This window comes from Onychostruthus taczanowskii, unplaced genomic scaffold (genome assembly GCF_017590055.1).
Source record: "Onychostruthus taczanowskii isolate IOZ18803 unplaced genomic scaffold, ASM1759005v1 scaffold180, whole genome shotgun sequence".
In the NCBI taxonomy this organism is placed as follows: domain Eukaryota; kingdom Metazoa; phylum Chordata; class Aves; order Passeriformes; family Passeridae; genus Onychostruthus; species Onychostruthus taczanowskii.
The window spans coordinates 268,671-286,650 of record NW_024499018.1 but is presented as its reverse complement, the minus strand read 5'-3'; positions in this window follow the sequence as shown (position 1 = coordinate 286,650).

Sequence of the window (17,980 nt, the reverse complement as noted above, 5' to 3'; positions counted from 1 at the left end):
ATATGTAAATAAAAAGGTTTTGTAGAACCACATTAACTCAGCTTCGTTCTTCCTTGTGAATGAACCAGCTGACATTCAGTTTTACTGACAGGAATTTGCTTTTACTGTTCTGATGACCATAACATCCTGATGGAAGTACTAAAACAGTTGAGAAAAGGAAGGAGCCATGGCCTAAAAAAAAAAAAATAATAAAAAAAAAATTACCCAAAATATAAGCTATCTATTTAAACATGAACCTGTTGATTTCTCATAGTAGCTGTGCATATAGACTTCCCTTTCTAGAACCCTCACAAAATGCAAGATGATGTAATACAGAAGGAGTTTTAGGACTACTAGATTAAATAAAGCAAGATATCACCAAAACTATATATGGTGCATTTGTAAGACACATTCAGCACAGTGCTGTACTAGAGGGATCTTGTGCTGAATATTCTCCCAAGAGGAATCACAACTTACTTGAAACAAATATAGCCTTGAGCATGCGTGCATATTTATTATAGCCAGGTTCACTGTTTTCTGCCTAACACAAGACAAGAATGCTGAAGATGTGCTACTATAATATTGATTTAGTTTCTTAAATGTCACTTAAAGTCTCACTGCACTATTCACTTAAGAATTTATAAATATGAGCAATAACCAATCTTTTTCAAGTTGTCGGGGGTAACCATGAAAGACAGATCTGTAAGAAGTCACAGCAGAACCTTGTTATCTGCACACAGGAGTGTGATTTGCAGACACACCACCACTCCCTGATTCCCTAAGGAGAAGCAAACAGTGCTGTTTAGTGGCTTAGTATTCAGTGCTAAGTCCGGGGCTAACATATGGTCAGATTGTATGGATCAGTGTAAGAATTATTGTGTTTTGTAGGACAGTATCACTTTTAGGTCACAACACTGCTGAATCAAGCAGCAGCTGACAAAACAAGTCATGCCACCCTTAACGGTGAAAATAATGCAGTGAGCACTTGCAGAGCAAGTTATGGACTTCAGGACAAGACAAGCATTTCTTGAGTTTCGTTGCTTAATGTAGGATTTTGAGGGTTGTTGACTGCTGTAAAGAGAAACTCATCTTGATTTAAGTCTTCATTTGTTCAAAATACCATACAAACAGGTTTCAATGTCTGGCTGGTGGCACTAAGGTAAATTGCGCTCACAGCCTCACAGCTGCTCACATCACACATTCTTTGTTTGTCAAAAGCCCTTTTTCACCTGATTTGATCCTTGAGCAACCCTGTGAAAGGAATGATCACAGACTGATGCAACTGAGATCCTCTAAATGCTATCAGAATTCAGTACATTTTGGTTTCTCAAGCACAGTTTTAGGTAGGGAGAGGACAGAGAAGGAGGGGATACTGTCCTGAAAGTAGTTGTTTTCTTGTCCCTTCCCATGAAGAAAAAAGTCCATGCTAGTCTTTAGCAAAATAGAAGAAAATAGAAAATAGAACAAGTATGAGGATGTATGAGGATATCTCAGTTCCTAATTAGCTAGTGCAAAATTACTGTAAAACTATCAATACCAGAGAAATAATCTTTTAGTGGGAAATGCAGGTCAGTCTGACATGGAATATTTTGAATCACTGATGATTCCCAAGGGGATGGATTCAGTTTGATTAAACATAAGTGAGACATAAACAGATGAGATCCAGACAATAAGCTAATACATGTGCTGCTTCAGTAACAGCAACAGGACCTCATGGATTTTATAATTACTATGAAGTGGGTCCTTAAAGGATGAGATGTGCACAACACAAGCCCCAGCTCAGTCTGAAGAAAGAGCTCATTATAGAGTCAGACATGTCTCCCGAATTTCCTGACATGCAAATTCAGTGACACACTGAAATATGCTCAGAGTTGCACACTTCATCACCTTCAAAGCAACAGGATCAGCGTAACATGGAGACTGTTTCAAAGGAAGTACTCTTTCTGCCATCTGAACACACAGGAGCAACACGGGGGCACCTGGGCTTGCTGTGGAGCCATGCTGATATCCTGGCACGACTGGGAACTATCAGGAAGGTGTTACCCAGACAGGAGAGCCAGCTGCCCCTCTGAAGAGAAACTTTGAGGTATGGTGGAGAAATAGAAGAGCCATCTCCACCAAATATAAGCAATTAACAGGATCTCAAATGACACAGCTTAGATACAACAGTGAGACAAGGAAACTGCTGTTTTTAAAAACAGCTTGAAGGCATAGAAACTGACAGTCATATTGTATTTTAAAACATAATATCCCTTGCAAAATGATGCAAAGCCTCCCCCAGCAGATGGCAAGGCTTCTTCTTTTCATCACTGGGTGAAAAGGTCCCTCATCCTGGGCATGTGAGGGGCCACAAGCCTCCACCACTTCTGTCCCCAGCTGTTTGAAAAATCCACAGAGAAGCTCCCATCCCCAAGGCTTTCTGCTTTTTCCAAAGTAAATACGAAGTGTTTGCAAATTAAAACACCCATATTACCTATTCACTTTGCAGAGGAATAAATGCCTATGAGGCAAGCTCCAAGACAAAAGGGCATAACCAGGCACAAACCTACACCAGAAATGCTGTAAGAGGCAAGCACAAGACAAATACCTGTTAAAAAATTGCACATGACTCCCAGACAGGGTATGCAAATACATATCAGGCTCAGAATCTGCTTGCAGAGGGTTTTCTGTTTGGAAGGTCAGTGTGCTCTGAGCCATCTGGCCCAGAGGTTTTGTATAGCAATTCAAGGAAAGATGTATAAGAAAAAACCAGTAGACCAACACGCTTTGTCCTCTCTTCTCCGTTGCCCATCTGAAGTACCCATCCCCTTTGTAATCACAAAATAGCTACACGAAGGTCCCAAACCATTTTGTTCCCTTCCAACTTGTCAAATTTTTAGGAGTATGGACTAGAATCAAGATATTCTATTTTCCACATGTATCAGTATTTAAGTGTTCCACACAACATAAAGAGCCCCAGGAGGAGAGAATGGAAGAGCTTCAGACCAGTTGTCACATAGATCTGTTCATGGAGAGTTGCCTGGGGCTAAAGCCCAGTGGCCTTGCTTCACAAAAATATTTCTCTAAAATGAGACGTGTTAGCGACTTTGTGTTGAAAAAGCATGTGCTTTTTCAACAAGCTTCAAAACAAAAAAAAAAACCAAACAAACCCAATCTCAAATTAATACCTAATATTGTAAATGATAGAAACACAGGACAATTCCTCTTTGAAGTAGGTCCTCTCTCTCCTTTAAGTGCATGAAAGTGCTCACACTTATGCATGCATGACACTTATGGGGCAGAATCACTGTTTCTTTTTTTCTGAGACAATAAAATATATAAAAAAATAAAAATACATAGACTTACTGAGAAATCTTTGTAAATGCAGTTTGGTTCAGTCCTTTACATGGCTTTTAAAAAAAATGGGCAAAGTTCTTGCAACTCAGTAGGAAAATTCCAAATGTATCAAAATGGCACTCAGATCATTAATGCTACAGTATTTAACACTTGCCTTTAGGTAAGCGAGAACTTCTAGAAACCTGTGAATAAATCCTATTTATATTTATTCATAAACAATCTCTGAACATGCACTGGGTCTCACCAGATAAAACAGAGCAAAATCTAATGCTGATATTTGTCCTCATGGAATTCCACTGAAACACTTCCTTCCAGTCACCTGATCTAATCAATGCTAAAATGCCATAATTGGAGCTGCCAAACTTTGCCATGACACACCACTGGTTAACAGCATAAGGTTTTTGTCCTGTTTTAGTCCATCAGGCCCAAGAAAGAGAAGAGTGCCTTGCAGCAGTAGCAGGTACGTGCATTTTTGTTTGATATGAAAAGTGAGACATTCCAGTCCAATTCTCTTTTATTTTACTCAGAGCTATGAAACTAAAAGTTATTACAAAAATTGTGAGCATAATTATGCAAGGTATTTATTTTATTTTTCTTGAAGGTCAAGAGATTTCTCCTGATTGTGAAAAGGACCAATTAAAAAAAATAGCAGGAGGTTCACTGAATAATTTAGTAAAGTATATGCAAGTTCTCAATATCACTAACTTGGTTTTTCAAATTAAGCTTTTTTTACTCTAGGAGTTGTATTTATTTAATCCAAAGTCTTATCTTCATTGCACAAAGAGAACATCTGAGAAAAAGCTCCTCAGAGTTCTCCTTTGATAAACATTATGATTACAGGCAAATTAAAGCACTTTACAGATACGTATTTGTTAACTGCAGCCTTTGCACAACTGATGCTTTTAACATACAGAAAGAACAGCCCTGAAAGCTGAGAAGAAGCTTCATCACAAATTGTTGATTAACATTTCTCTTTGTCAAGTCCTTTTAGCTCTAATTGAAGACTCAAGGTTTAATTAAAACAAAAGCAGAGGGAAAATGACAGACATCTGAGAGCAGCAGCAGCAGTCATGTTTCTTTCCCCCCTCACAAGCAGACAGCCCAGAAAAGATGCATTTGCATTTGCTTTATCTGCTTCTATTTCTGGTTTAAAATCACCAATTCCTGCTAATCAGGCTAAACTGCAGCCAAATTTTATGAAGTCAGAACCATTGAGCTGAACCCTTAGAAACTTGAGATCCTGCCTGATATGTGTTCCACTGGACAGAGTGGATGGGTAGCCCAAGGCACCAGCTGTTAGTAAATTATTGCAAATAAAAGCCAAAAGCCTAAATTTCTTGTATCTTAAGTACCCTGTAATGGCTGGCTGGGCTTTTCGTGCTCCTCTTCAGGAGTGGGTGTAACTAGCCTTAGTCCTTGCTGAAACATCGAGTGTACTTCAGCGCTTGCTAGCAACATGTGGTATAACAGCCCCCATTAGCTTTCAGCAGCCTTGACGTGCACAGGCTTGGCCTTTCTGCTTGCCAGAGAGGGGCAGCTAATGGCCCTACCCCGCACCTCCCTCTCAGCTTTGAGCTTGCAGGCTCAAAATCACAACGTTCAAAATTACAGTGTTCAAAATCGCAATGTTCAGATTATGTGGTCATTTCTTACAGTGGTACTGTCAGATTTTGCAAGGGGATCTTTGAAAAGATTCCTCCTGCCTTCCCCACTACACACAGACCAATTATGCAGATGTACAAAAAGTTTCAGCCAGGTTTATCTTGCTCATTTAACTGTTGCAGTAAGGAGAATACAGATTATGTGATTTTCTTGCAGACTGTGTTGTCTGCACAAACAGATGTACAGAGTAATAATCCTCATATTACAAAAACAAGCACCTGATCCAACCATATTAGAGCTTTAGTGATGCAGTAATTCAAGTCGGCGCCAAACTCATCTCCAAAATGTTTGATTAATTTCAGCGCTGCTATTTTGCCCAAGTCCATGAATTGTGATTTACCTGTTTGTATAACTACGTAGTTAATCACCCCAAAGCATTCCATGTGGAAGCTCGCTTTTGATCTGGAAAAGGCTATCATAGTCCTTGTTTCCTTGAACATGGAGCAGGAAGACGCAAGAACTTGTTAGACTGACTGTGGGACAAGGCGTGTGGGTGGGTTTGCTCCAGGCCCTGTGACAAGCTGTGACTCCAGCTTGCACAGAACTCCTGGTTCTGCACTCTGCTCTACATTATATGCACAAATATTTATCCCAAAAAACTACTGTCACACAAATGTGGACTGCGTAAGTATCCAGGCAGGCTTATGAAAATCAGTACACCAAATAGATGAAAGAAGACACAACAAAATATCTTCCTCCCAGGAAGTGTTTTCAGCACCTGATAATCCCATCTAGCCAAGGGTATTAAGAAGGATTAAATATGGAATTTAATGAAGCTGAAGTATTCTCTGACCCTATGATAACAAATCAGAAGGCTGCTCAAGGGGGTGCTATCCAAGCAGAGCTTATCTTCACATGCAAATAATATGAATTAACTTTTTTTCTCTTCATCACTAGACAAGTGCTATCAGATTTTGATTTTTGTGAAAGATTACCTTATTTAGTATCAAAAATAGTATTTGTTTCTTTCTGTTAAGAAAAAAACCTGCTTCTAAGCACTCCCCCAGCACCAAACCATTCACAGAATGCGCTGTCTCTGTATTAGCAACCTTCAACAAATTTATTGTTTATGAATCTGCCTAATCTTCCTTTAGGCTGATGAAAACATTCAACACCCATCCCAGCATCCCATGGTAAGAAGTGTTGTGGTGTAATTACCCAGCAGGTGAAATCCTCTCCTTATGTCTCTCTGCATGTGCCTCTGGAAAAATTCAGGTGAAGCTTGTGGGACACCGCTTGCAGCCGTACCGCACGTGGTTTGATTGCCAGCTATGATACCTCCTCCCACCAGCCTCAGCTGCAGTCTGAGGAATCCTGGCTTCATTTTCCTGAGCTGGAAGTTTGTTGTAACTTTGCTCATCCTTGTTGCCCTAACTGAGTCTTTTTTAGGCCTGCCACATGCTCCTTAACCCTGGCTAACCAAACTGCACTAGTATTGGTGATGCCCGGGTGAACACCTAATGATGTGCTCTACTTTGTTCCTATCTCTTTGCCTATGATCCCTACTGTGATTTGCTTTTTTGATGGACAAAGCAAATGAATTTTATTGCTTCATTGTTTAAATCTTGTTTCAGTGCTGATGGTAATGGTCAATAGAGGACTGAAAGGTAGACAGAGAGATGACAAATCCACATTTCTCAATACCCTGGAAAATAGACTGGAGACATTTGCTGTTTGTATTCACTGTTAATTGCATATTTCATTTCAGTTAAAATATAAAACCACACTCTTGAAGCAATCCCAATGGGATTATTAAAATGTATTGACCACTTTGGGAACATGCAGTGATTCCATATGACCAACAAGGTCTAAAGAAGGCAAAAGTACACCCAGAATGTTTTCTTTCAAAGAGCTTTCACGCTTTCTATTTCTCAGTGCTTTAATTGGAGGAAAAGCAGAGATGTATTTTATAGGGTTGCAGGTAAGTGACACAATGGAAAAGTTTGTTCAGATTTTGGGTCAAGTGTTTAATGAACATGGGCAAATCTTCCCATTACTGCAGGAATATAATGTGGTGATTTTTTATTAAGAAATCTGCCCTCTAAAACCTTTTACAAGACCTCTGATGACTTGTATCAGATGATTGCCAGGCTGATGAGTAGAGCACTAGAGAAAGGTGAAAGTGGCAAACCCTGACTGCTGTCAGTGTTCTTGGCCACAGTCTGTTACATCTGCATTGGGGCAGGCAGGGCTTGGAAATTTGGGAATGAGGAATTCATTCAAGTATCACCCAGTAACTCTCCCTCCTCCTGGATGTGAATGCAAACTGAGAGACAGGTTCCACGTTTCTGAGTTTCTAGAAAAGCAAAGCCAGAGGACTTAGACTGCAGGCTTTTTTTTTTTTTTTTTTTTTTTTTGGTATTCCTAGGTAGGATCTGTCCTGACTGTTTCACCAGTGTGGCTCCTGACATATCCAAAACACACCCCAGCTCATGCCCTCAAATTCTTCCTTGAAAGCTTTAAAAGCTTCAGAAATGTGATGACTACTCAGGGAACAGAAGTGGTTTGTTCAGACAATAGTTTTGCTAATGAGGGTGGTGTTTGCAACCCTGGAAACTGTACAGGAATAAGGAAACAAAATGTATCTGCATGGATGGCACGACATTAATGAGAAAGGAGCATGTGTATCCTGTAAATCAAGCAGGAGTTTTTTAAAACTCTCTTCCCTTTTAATCAGAATGCTGTGAGGGAGAAATGGCTAGCAAGCAGCACTGCAAACTCCTACCTGCTTGCAGATTATTGTTCAGTCTTTAAGTTTCTTTATTTCCTTGGCTTCATCTGGCTCAAATATTTTTGTTTGAAGATGAAGGTGCTCAGGTAGGTCTTACAGGCCATACTTTCAGGTTGGGCTGAATCTTTGTGATTGTGATAGAGACAAAAAAGAGTCAGGTCTTCAAGTGCACCCTCCCCCTCTCCAATAAACCCCCTCTCCCTTTCCAAGGTCTCTGATGTTCAGTGTATTTTGTCTAAGATGGGAACACCAGGGTGGGTATTGCAGGAGAAATTGTCTGTGTGACTTCACAAGCAATATATTCCAGAGATGGGGGAGCTGAGATGCTTGCATTGACCTTGGTGCACATTGGCCTGCTGAAGGGATACCTATATAACTTAGATCAAAGTTACAAGGTGCTTATATAGCTTGGTATCAGTATAACCTGATATATCTATATAACCAGATATCGGTATAACCTAAATCATGACTTTTTATATATCTATATAACCTGATACTTATATAATCTTAATCACAGCTTTTTATACCTATATAACTTGAATCATAACTTTTATACTATCTAACCTGTTATAAATAACTTTTTTACCACGTAATGGCTAGTATAAGGTTAACTAGTTGCTTAATGCTGAATAGACAAAAAAAGAAGAAAAAATTCACCAGGTGAATAGCTTTAGAGATACATCAGTGTGGTATTCACATGCCTTCTGAACAGAGAGAAGTTGTGAGAGAAGCAGAGAGGAAGGAAAACATAATTCTTATCTCGCTTGCTGTGCCAGAGTGGAATGTAATATGGAGATTATTTACCTGAGGTGAGGATATTTTGTTCCCTTGGCCTATCAGAGCCAAGAAGTGTGTGTGTGTTGGACTGTCACGAGAGAATCAGACATGAGTGCAGTTCTGTGCAGTTGTGAACAGGGGTGAGTGCAAGGCAGATTCATTTTAGATGCAATGTATATAGTATAGAATAATAAAGTAATTCTTTAGCCTTCTGATAAGACAGAGTCCTCCTGATCGTCATTTTCTCTCTCCCTCACATACGCCGAGGAGTCACCTTTGACTTACAATAGATAAGTATAGTACTAATGAGAAACTGGCAAGTGCAAAGCTAATTAGCCACAAAACAAAGAATTTGTTAGGACCAAGGAACACCTTAACTGCACATGCTCTGAAGGCAAAGTTGAAAAGTTCAGATATGAAGATGACCTTGGAAGCCTTCATCAAAGACCCCTGACAACCCCTGAAGTGGGGAGGTGCAAGTGCAGTGCAAAAGAAATATTTATAACCATGAGATCATACTATGTAAATTAGTTCTGGCATGTATGTGATGATGTTGTAGTGACATAGTGACACTTAGCAATACTTACTGTATAAATAAACCACAGAACTTGACAAAGGTGGCTGAGTTAGGAGGAGAAATCCCCCTCACCACCAGCGCTGCAATAAACAAATACCTGCTCTACAGACATCAGTCTATGGGGATTTATTTACATCCTTTCGGGCATCAAGGGTATGAAATGTTGCTGGAGAGTGGAACAATTGGGTCTTCCAAGATTACAGGCAGCTTCTGTGGGCATACTCCTCTGCCAGCCCCACCCCCACATCCCCCTGCCCCTTGCCTGCACAGATGCCTGAAGAGATCATCCCGACTGAACGCTTGCTGTTGGATGTGTGAGTGGAAGCATAAGAGCCATCATGCTAATCTCAACCCCGTGTTTGATGTCCCTTCCAGCTGACCAGCTCCCGCTGCAATTTGTGCCACCCTCCACATGCTCTAGTCCAGTAGCTCTACGCTGCCAAGAGCTGCAGATTTTTACTCCTCTGTCTGCATTTTGGCTAGCTTTTAATAACCATATGAAAATTTGGTATAATTTCCAACATTTTAAAGATGAGCTAGAAGCTTTGTTGATTGATACTGATCCAAAGTAAAGGCTACATTTACTGTTTAGTAACCACTTTAGCAGTGGTGAAAATTTATACTGTGTACTGACCAATTAACATGCTCCTGTTGGTAAGACAGTACCTGTGGGGTAGGAAGAAGTAGGAAGACATTTAAAGCAGCAGGCAAATTGAATTCATGGGTTTCTGCAGGGAGACACTGAGAGACTTACTCATCTTTCATGGCCTCTTCTACTGCAAACCTGCAGCCTTCGCCTGGGCCAAGTGAGAGGTCACAAAGAGTAGGAGGGCACTGTACTTGGGCTGGGTTTGCCTGGGACACAGTAGGAGAACTAAGCAACAGAAGTCTGTCCTGGAAAACAAAATTTCTGGCCTTGTTAGGAAGAAAAAGTAAACCAAACCGTAAATTTCAAGCTTGTGCCATGCAGAAAGGTTTTAAGCTTTTAACATGCCACATCCAACTTTGGCTGGAACCTGAGTTGCTGGCCCTGCTCCTGTGTACAGAGCACTCTTGCTGGGAAGTTGCCTGTGCCCAGTTCTGAGGGGTGTCCCTGCACCCCACAGGAAACACCAGGGAGAAGCTGGAGGGACTCCCCTCCTCACCAGTGTATCCTGGAGCCAGACTTGGGGCAGTAGTCAGTCTGCTCCACTGCACCTGCAAGCAAGTGGGGCTTAGTTTGCCTCGGTGTGGGCTGTGCTGAGTGCAGGCAGCACTGTGGGATGGCCCAGGGGACAACGAGACAGCCTGGCACTTCACAAGGGCAGTCGCCCGCGTTCCACACACCACCAGCGGCATGAGACAGCAGGCTGCACCGCCAGCGCTTGTGCTTTGCTGCCTGAGGCAGACTGTGGCTGGAGAGCCCCACTGGGGAAATGAGGTAACCAAGAGCCTGCTGTGTCCCTGGCAGCATGGGCACTCACAGCATGGACACACCATGGACAGCATGGACACATCACAGCAGGGACACACCATGGACAGCATGGACACTCACAGCATGGACACACCATGGACAGCATGGACAGTATGGACACACCATGAACAGCTTGGAAACATCACAGCATGGACACGCCATGGACAGCAGGGACACACCATGGATAGCATGGACACACCATGGACAGCAGGGACACATCACAGCATGGACAGACCATGGACAGCTTGGACACACCATGGACAACATGGACACACCATGGACAGCTTGGACACACCATGGACAACATGGATGCACCATGGACAACATGGACACATCATGGATAGCCTGGAAACACCATGGGCAGCAGGGACACACCATGGACAGCAGGGACACACCATGGATAGCCTGGACACACCATGGGCAGCAGGGACACACCATGGATAGCATGGACACACCATGGGCAGCAGGGACACACCATGGATAGCATGGACACACCATGGGCAGCAGGGACACACCATGGACACTCACAGCATCCTGTGGTATTGAAGGGTCCCTGTAATAGCCAAGTAAAAAGGACACTTCCAGTGCAATGTCCTCACGGGGCAGTCCATGTACACCCCTAACATAACAGCACAGCCTGTGTCTAATATATGGCTCCACCCCATAACCCCAGACTGTGCTTAAAAAGCCTCCCACATGAAAAGCCTTAAATGAAGCAATGAAGCCATAAAAGAATACAGGTACAGAGCTTTATTAGATGTTTCACTGGATACAAAGAAACTGGATTTTATATTACTTTTTTTACTCTAAATACACATTCTTGTCATAAAAATTCACATTTGCTATACAGAACTGTAGGCATTTATAACACAACGTTTATTAAAGTACCATTAAACAGATCCTAAAACGAGAAGGTGCAGCTCTGTGAACCTTTGTGGGCACAACACACAGGGAGCTCCATGTTCTCAGTGTTACACAATCTTCCTTCCCACCAAAACGGAGACAAGTCATTCAAATGCATTAATGCTCATTGGGAATAATAAGGCTTCTGTACAGAGACCCTGAACAGTGTCAGGAGGCAGTGTGGCAATAACATGCTAAAAATCATCACCTAGATGATACTAAACTACTGATGACTGAGGCAGTCAAAAACTTAACTGTCCTGGCAAGCCCATATAATTTTTCTTTTTAAAATTGTGGTTTTAACCACATATTTTTATTTTCAGTAATTACAAATTAGTAATTAATAGTAATTACAAATAAGTCCAGGATTCTGCTTTAAGGATCCCCGCTTCACAGCAAAACTAATTGCAGCTACTTGAGGAATTTCTTCCAATCAAACTGACCTTTGTAGGACCAAAGGCTGAAGGAAGAGGTTAGTACATGCAGTCTTACTGCACAAACAAAAACCCCTAAGTGCACCTCCCTCTGAGGAGATACTCATTGGCCACGGTGATGCCTCTTCAAGAGGATGTGTGTGCATAACTTGGAGTGTGGAGATAAACCACCCTGGGACATCAGATGAGGCCCACTTCCAGCTTTTAGCCCCACACACTTAACAGCTTATACAACCATGTGGACTGGTGTGATGCACTGAGGCTGACAAATGTCTAATATTCATAGCTGGCAGGCAAAGGGACATGTATGCACAAGTCCAGAAAAGCAGCACTGAGCAAAGGCAAAGGAAAGAATTGGGAAGATGCTGTATTTTAACTGGACAACTGAAGAGGCTCTGGAATCAGACTTGTGCCTTCCCTCAGTCACTGTTCAGGTGAATCTGACTGAAGATGACCTCATGCCAAACGTGCTGCTGGAGAGCAGGCACCCTACTCCAACTAGCCAGGCACAAGGTGGACACTCCCTGTGTTTAGTTAGTACCTCTATCCTAATTACTCTTGGTATCAGGCATCTTAAATATAAACCAGGAAGGGAGAGCTAGACCTGGCTGTGGGAATAGTGCATGAGTCATACCTGTAGGCAATGTAGAGATTCCTAAGTAGGTCCTGCAGGGACAGGGAATTATTATAGTTTTTTTTTATTTAAAGCTGCCACAATTCCTGAAAGCAGAATGCTGTACATGGGCAGGCCAGGCCATGCTGATCAGCCTATGGCATTCACAATTTTTACATAAGGATTTTTTTTTATAGGTCCAACCTACACTGGAGCAAAGTTCACAGCTCTTCCTGCAAATTTAAAGCTATGTTCCAACACAGGACATGAGCAGTATTGCATAGCATCCAGGCACTTCCTTAAAGCCAGGATATCCCCAACCTCCTATCATGACTATGTTCCAGAAGATGAATTTGAGGCCACTCAATTACATGACCACAATTCCTGCTGACATCAGCAGGAGCTGTGTGTGCGCAGAAGTTATTTGATCTGTAACACACTGGAAACCATGTCTTTGCCACCTACAGTCAAGGCAGTTATCAGGCAAACATCCTATTCTGTATTTACAAATCTGTAAGTGAGCTCCAAGTAACTTCAAGTTTAACTCCTTCATGCCAGAAAGTGAGGGAGTCAGCTCTACAGACAACCCTTGGTAACATCTGAAACAGAATCGATAATTATGAGATTTAACATTATCCTAATGCATTAAGGCAGGTCACATAACTGCCCTTTTCCTTTAGGATTAATTATTATTTCCTTGTACACTGTAGACAATCCATAATCCCATTTACACACATATCTATAAAACAGCAGCACAGTAAAAACTAAATAGACCACTGAACTCCAAATACTTGTAATCAATACATTACACATACTATACAGCATATTTTAACCTCATCATTGGGTAAACATATACAATTCAGAACAACATTGACTGTATGTAACACAGAAGCTACCACTGAGATATGGCAAATACATCATACACTATTAGCTTTTACTTCACTGAAAAGAAATTTAGAACTTTGAAACGGTGTTACCTGAACTCTTGAAATCACCAAATGGCCTAATCAGTTGCTAATAACTAGTGCTTCATATACTAAATTGAGGATAAACAGCACTGGAACTGTGTTTTCAGGGCACTCTTCTTTCTGTTTTTCTTTTGTGGAATCAAGCTCCACAATTTCAAATTTCACTTGCAACACAGCCTATAATTACTACACAGTGACTCTCTGCTCACTCTTATCTCAGGGTAAAGGCTTGGTAATTACTTTGAAGTTAGTAGAAACTGTCTAGATTTGTGTCAGTATGACAGAAAGATTGAGCCCTGCATACAGGATCATACATTCCCTCTCAGCCATGCATGCATATATATTTATATACACATACATGCGCACACTTAAAATAATGTTTTGAAATAGCAGGACCTACAAAACCAGTAATGTTTTTGTCCAACAGCAAAAGAATGCAAATAACCCACTAATTCTAAAACTACACTCCTGTGGTCTGATTCCGATTCAGCCCTCACCATACAAGGCAGGAATTGCACTCCAGGAACCACCTCCTGTTTGGACTGGATTTCTGCAGGTTAGATCAGTATGGAAGGAAGATGTCTCAGCATGCGTAAACTGAAAAATGGAGCCAGGTGGGTTTGCACTGCTGAGACATTCTGTTTGTGCAGCACAGTTGCCATTTTTCAAGTATGGGTAAAAATAAAGGATCAAGTAATCACATGAAACTGCCAGAAAACAACAGAACTCAGTGTATACACGATGAACATAGTGAGGGGGAAAATAAGCAGAAGAAGGAAAAAAATGTTTTGGCAGTGAATGACATGACATTTTGAGTAAGTAGATGCTTATACAGATCAATAGTGTAGACAGGTATTTTTCCTTGATGGGCTGATTACAGTCAACTAATTTCCCATGCAAGATTCCTCATGAATCTTGCATGGGAAGAAGTCTTCCAAGTTCATGGGATCAGAAAAACAAATCTGACCCAACCCTGCAAGCACATTTCTGGTTGAAATCAAAGACAATTTTAGCTGCATATGGGTGGCAAAACTGGGCTGTTGAATGGTCCAGTTGTGCTGCATAGTACTTTCTGCTTGTTCTTTTTTGGCAAGATCCCCAAACAACATCAACAGGGAGTGCATCTCTATCAGGACTTACAGTTTTAGGCCCTCACAGATGAAATCTTCAGAAGAGCATGGATAGTATATCCCCACATGCACTTTTATCTTTTAGTAATTAAGGCAAGTTTGTTTACCTGTTCCTACCATAAAGTGCTGTGCTTCTCCAATAGAAAGATTGACAGCTAAATGAAAACATATTTTTTCTGACCAGAATTTAAGATTTTGCTAGTATTTGTCCCCATTAATGGACAAATGATACAATTTGTCTATTTTTGTTTCTTGTCAGAGGATTTTTTTGCTTTGCTTTTACTTTCTGTTTATTTCCAAATGAGAATTAGAATAAAACTGACACTAAGCAAACATTTCATAACAATACTAACAAACTCTATAGCTCTATACTTATTCATACATACAGGCACACACATACACTTTTTAAAATACAGCAAAGCATTTGCCTTGAGTATACCTCTGAGCAAGCGAAAAGCCTGGTGTGTCTGGTGTGTGTTTGAGCAGGGGACCAGCAGAAACCTGGTGCTGATGCTCTCAGATGCAACAGAATTTCAGCCAGAATCCAAAAAACCCTCAAAACATAAACCTAATTTTCACTCCACCCAAGGATTCAGATCACTTTACTGTACAAGAATGATAGATTAATTCTTTTGACTATATTTGAGCAACTGAAGAATCACAGGAGGAGTCTAGAAACAGCCAACTCCAGCTAAATAGAAAAAAGAGTATTTTACACTACACTGCCAATAAATAAGCAAACATTTTCACATTTTTGTGTAGGACACCCACATAGGTGTGGGTTCAAAATTTATTTTCATGTTTCATTTTGTATGTCTGTTACATAAATTTTACTTGGAGAGCAAGAAGAGAGAAACAAAGTCTATCAAGCCACTCTATAACTTGCTTAGTTGTGGGTGAAAGCATTAAAGTCATACCCCTTGTTCAACAAAACCATGACTTGTGACTCTAGGTAAATTTTTGACATGGTCTGGATGAAACTTAAATGCCATTAAAAACCTAAGTAGCTTAGATCACAGATTTCATTGGGGATGACTTGTACAGTCCTAACCCATACAGAAGAGAATGCTACTGAAAGAGCCATCATGACTTCATAGCAGCTGCATGGGGTTTTTTTAAAATTTATAGTAGTCCTGTCCAGAACCCCAAAGATCATTATGCAAGTGTACAAGGATGCATATGTTATACACATACATTTAAGTGTGTCATTATACTACACATACACTTAAATTATTCTTTATTCTACACTCACATGTACATACACTTTTTCCAAGGCATCCTCTCAGTACAAAACAGCAGGAAGTGTTCTTTTTATTTCACTCTCTAAACTAAAGCAAACAAACCCCCTATAATGCTTGTTACCCATCTCTTCAATGTGGCCATTTCTGAATTTCTAAACTCTGATGGGAGATGGTAGTCATTATCATCTAACAGAAAAGAGCAATGGACTGTATGATGCAATTCTCTCTTCTCACTCAACCAAAAGTTCTAGTAATATCAAGAGAAATTTGACCTTAACTCTATCCCATAAATCCTTACAGTATTTCAAAGAACATTTCCTTGTAAGACGTTATAGCATCTATTGTTTTGTACAGATAAGATGTTTTATTTTCCAAAGTTGTGTACGTGTGTATTGATGTGTCCAGGAGATAAAACTGCCTGTATTTTATCCGGTTAGGTGTCATACAGTTGCAATGCTCTCATTTTATAAATTACTAAGTTTTCCATTTACTTTTTATATATATTTCTTTAAAGCTATGATGATCAGTGATTTTGTTGCTGGAACAGTGCTATTCAGTAGATTTTCAATCTTGTGTTATGCAGTATTATATCCCACAGACAATTTAAGGACTATAGAGTACTGCTATTAGCTAGAATTGAACTACTACATTCTTTAGTACAGGAACTTTTCACTGATGAAATTGGCACTGATTTTTTGTAATCAGTGGAAAAGTGTTCTGCTCATAGCTGCCTTAAAGAGAGGCTTAGACTGCACCAATTTTTAAGTGCAATTTCAGTGTTGCAGAAATCAGGTTTCCACCATGGGACAAAATACTGCACATGTTAGAGAACGCACAACTCACCTTATGCTCAATCCATGCTAAACACAGTCGTTTTCATACTCAGGACATGGGATCAGGCTCTTACATAAGATTAATCCTGGGAAGAAGTGGGGCTCAAAGCTGGCCTAACTGTGTTCCTGATGGAACCAGGGAAAATGTGGACCAGCAGCTGTCCCTTAAAGGTTCAACCAGTGTTATTTAATAACTTCATTAATGGTGTAAATGAAAGAATCAAGTGCACCCTCAGTAAATTAGCAGATGACACCAAGCTGAGTGGTGCTGTTGACACACCTGAAGGATGGGATACCATCCAGAGGGACCTGGACAAGCTCGAGAAGTGTGTCCATAGGAATTTCATATGGTTTAACAAAACTAAGTGCACAGGCACCCCCTGGTAGCAGCACAGGCTGGGCATGAGCAGCCCCAGAGCAGCCCTGCCCAGGAGCGCTTGGGGGTGCTGTGGGTGAGAGGCTGCACATGCCCCGGCCATGGCACTGCCAGCCCAGAGAGCCAAACATGTCCTGGGCTGCATCCAGAGCCCTGTGGGCAGCAGGGCAGGGAGGGGATTCTGCCCCTCTGCTCTGCTCTGCTGAGACCCACCTGGAGCACTGCATCCAGAACTGGGCTCCCAGCATGAAAAGGACACGGACCTTTTGTAGCAAGTCCAGAGGAGGCTGTGAAGTTGATTAGAGGGATGGAACATCTCTCCTATGAGGAAAGGCTAAGAGAATTGGGATTGTTCCATCTGGAGAAGAGAAGGCTTTGGGGTGACCTAATTTTGGCCATCCAGTACCTGATGGGAGTCTACAAGAAAGGTGGAGAGAGACTTTTTATAAGGACATGTAGTGACAGACGAGGGGGAATGGCTACTGAGAGTAGGTTTAGATTAGATATTAGGAAAAAATTCTTTGCTGTGAGGGTTATGAGGCACTAGAACATGTTGCCAAGAAAAGCTGTGGATGCCCCATGCCTGAAAGTGTGTAAAGCCAGGCTTTGGATGGAGCTTGGAGCAACCTGGTCTAGTGAAAAGTGTCCTGCCAATTGCCAGAGTGTTGGAACTAAATGATCTTTAAGCTTCCAACCCAGGCCATTCTGTGATTACAGAGTTAGGCCAGTATCACATACCTGCTGGCTTGACCTGAGGCAGAGACATTGGAAAACCCCATTTTGAGAATGAAAAGCAAGCAAGATTTCATCTGTGCTTTGTGCAAGCTACACAGTACATGATGTTTACCACTGATTATGGTACATAGCATGTCATGTTTACTGTCCACTGATTATGCATGTGTTAGAAGCATGACTTTGGATTTACATCACAAAGGCATTTAAACCTGCAGCTCATTGATAAATATGA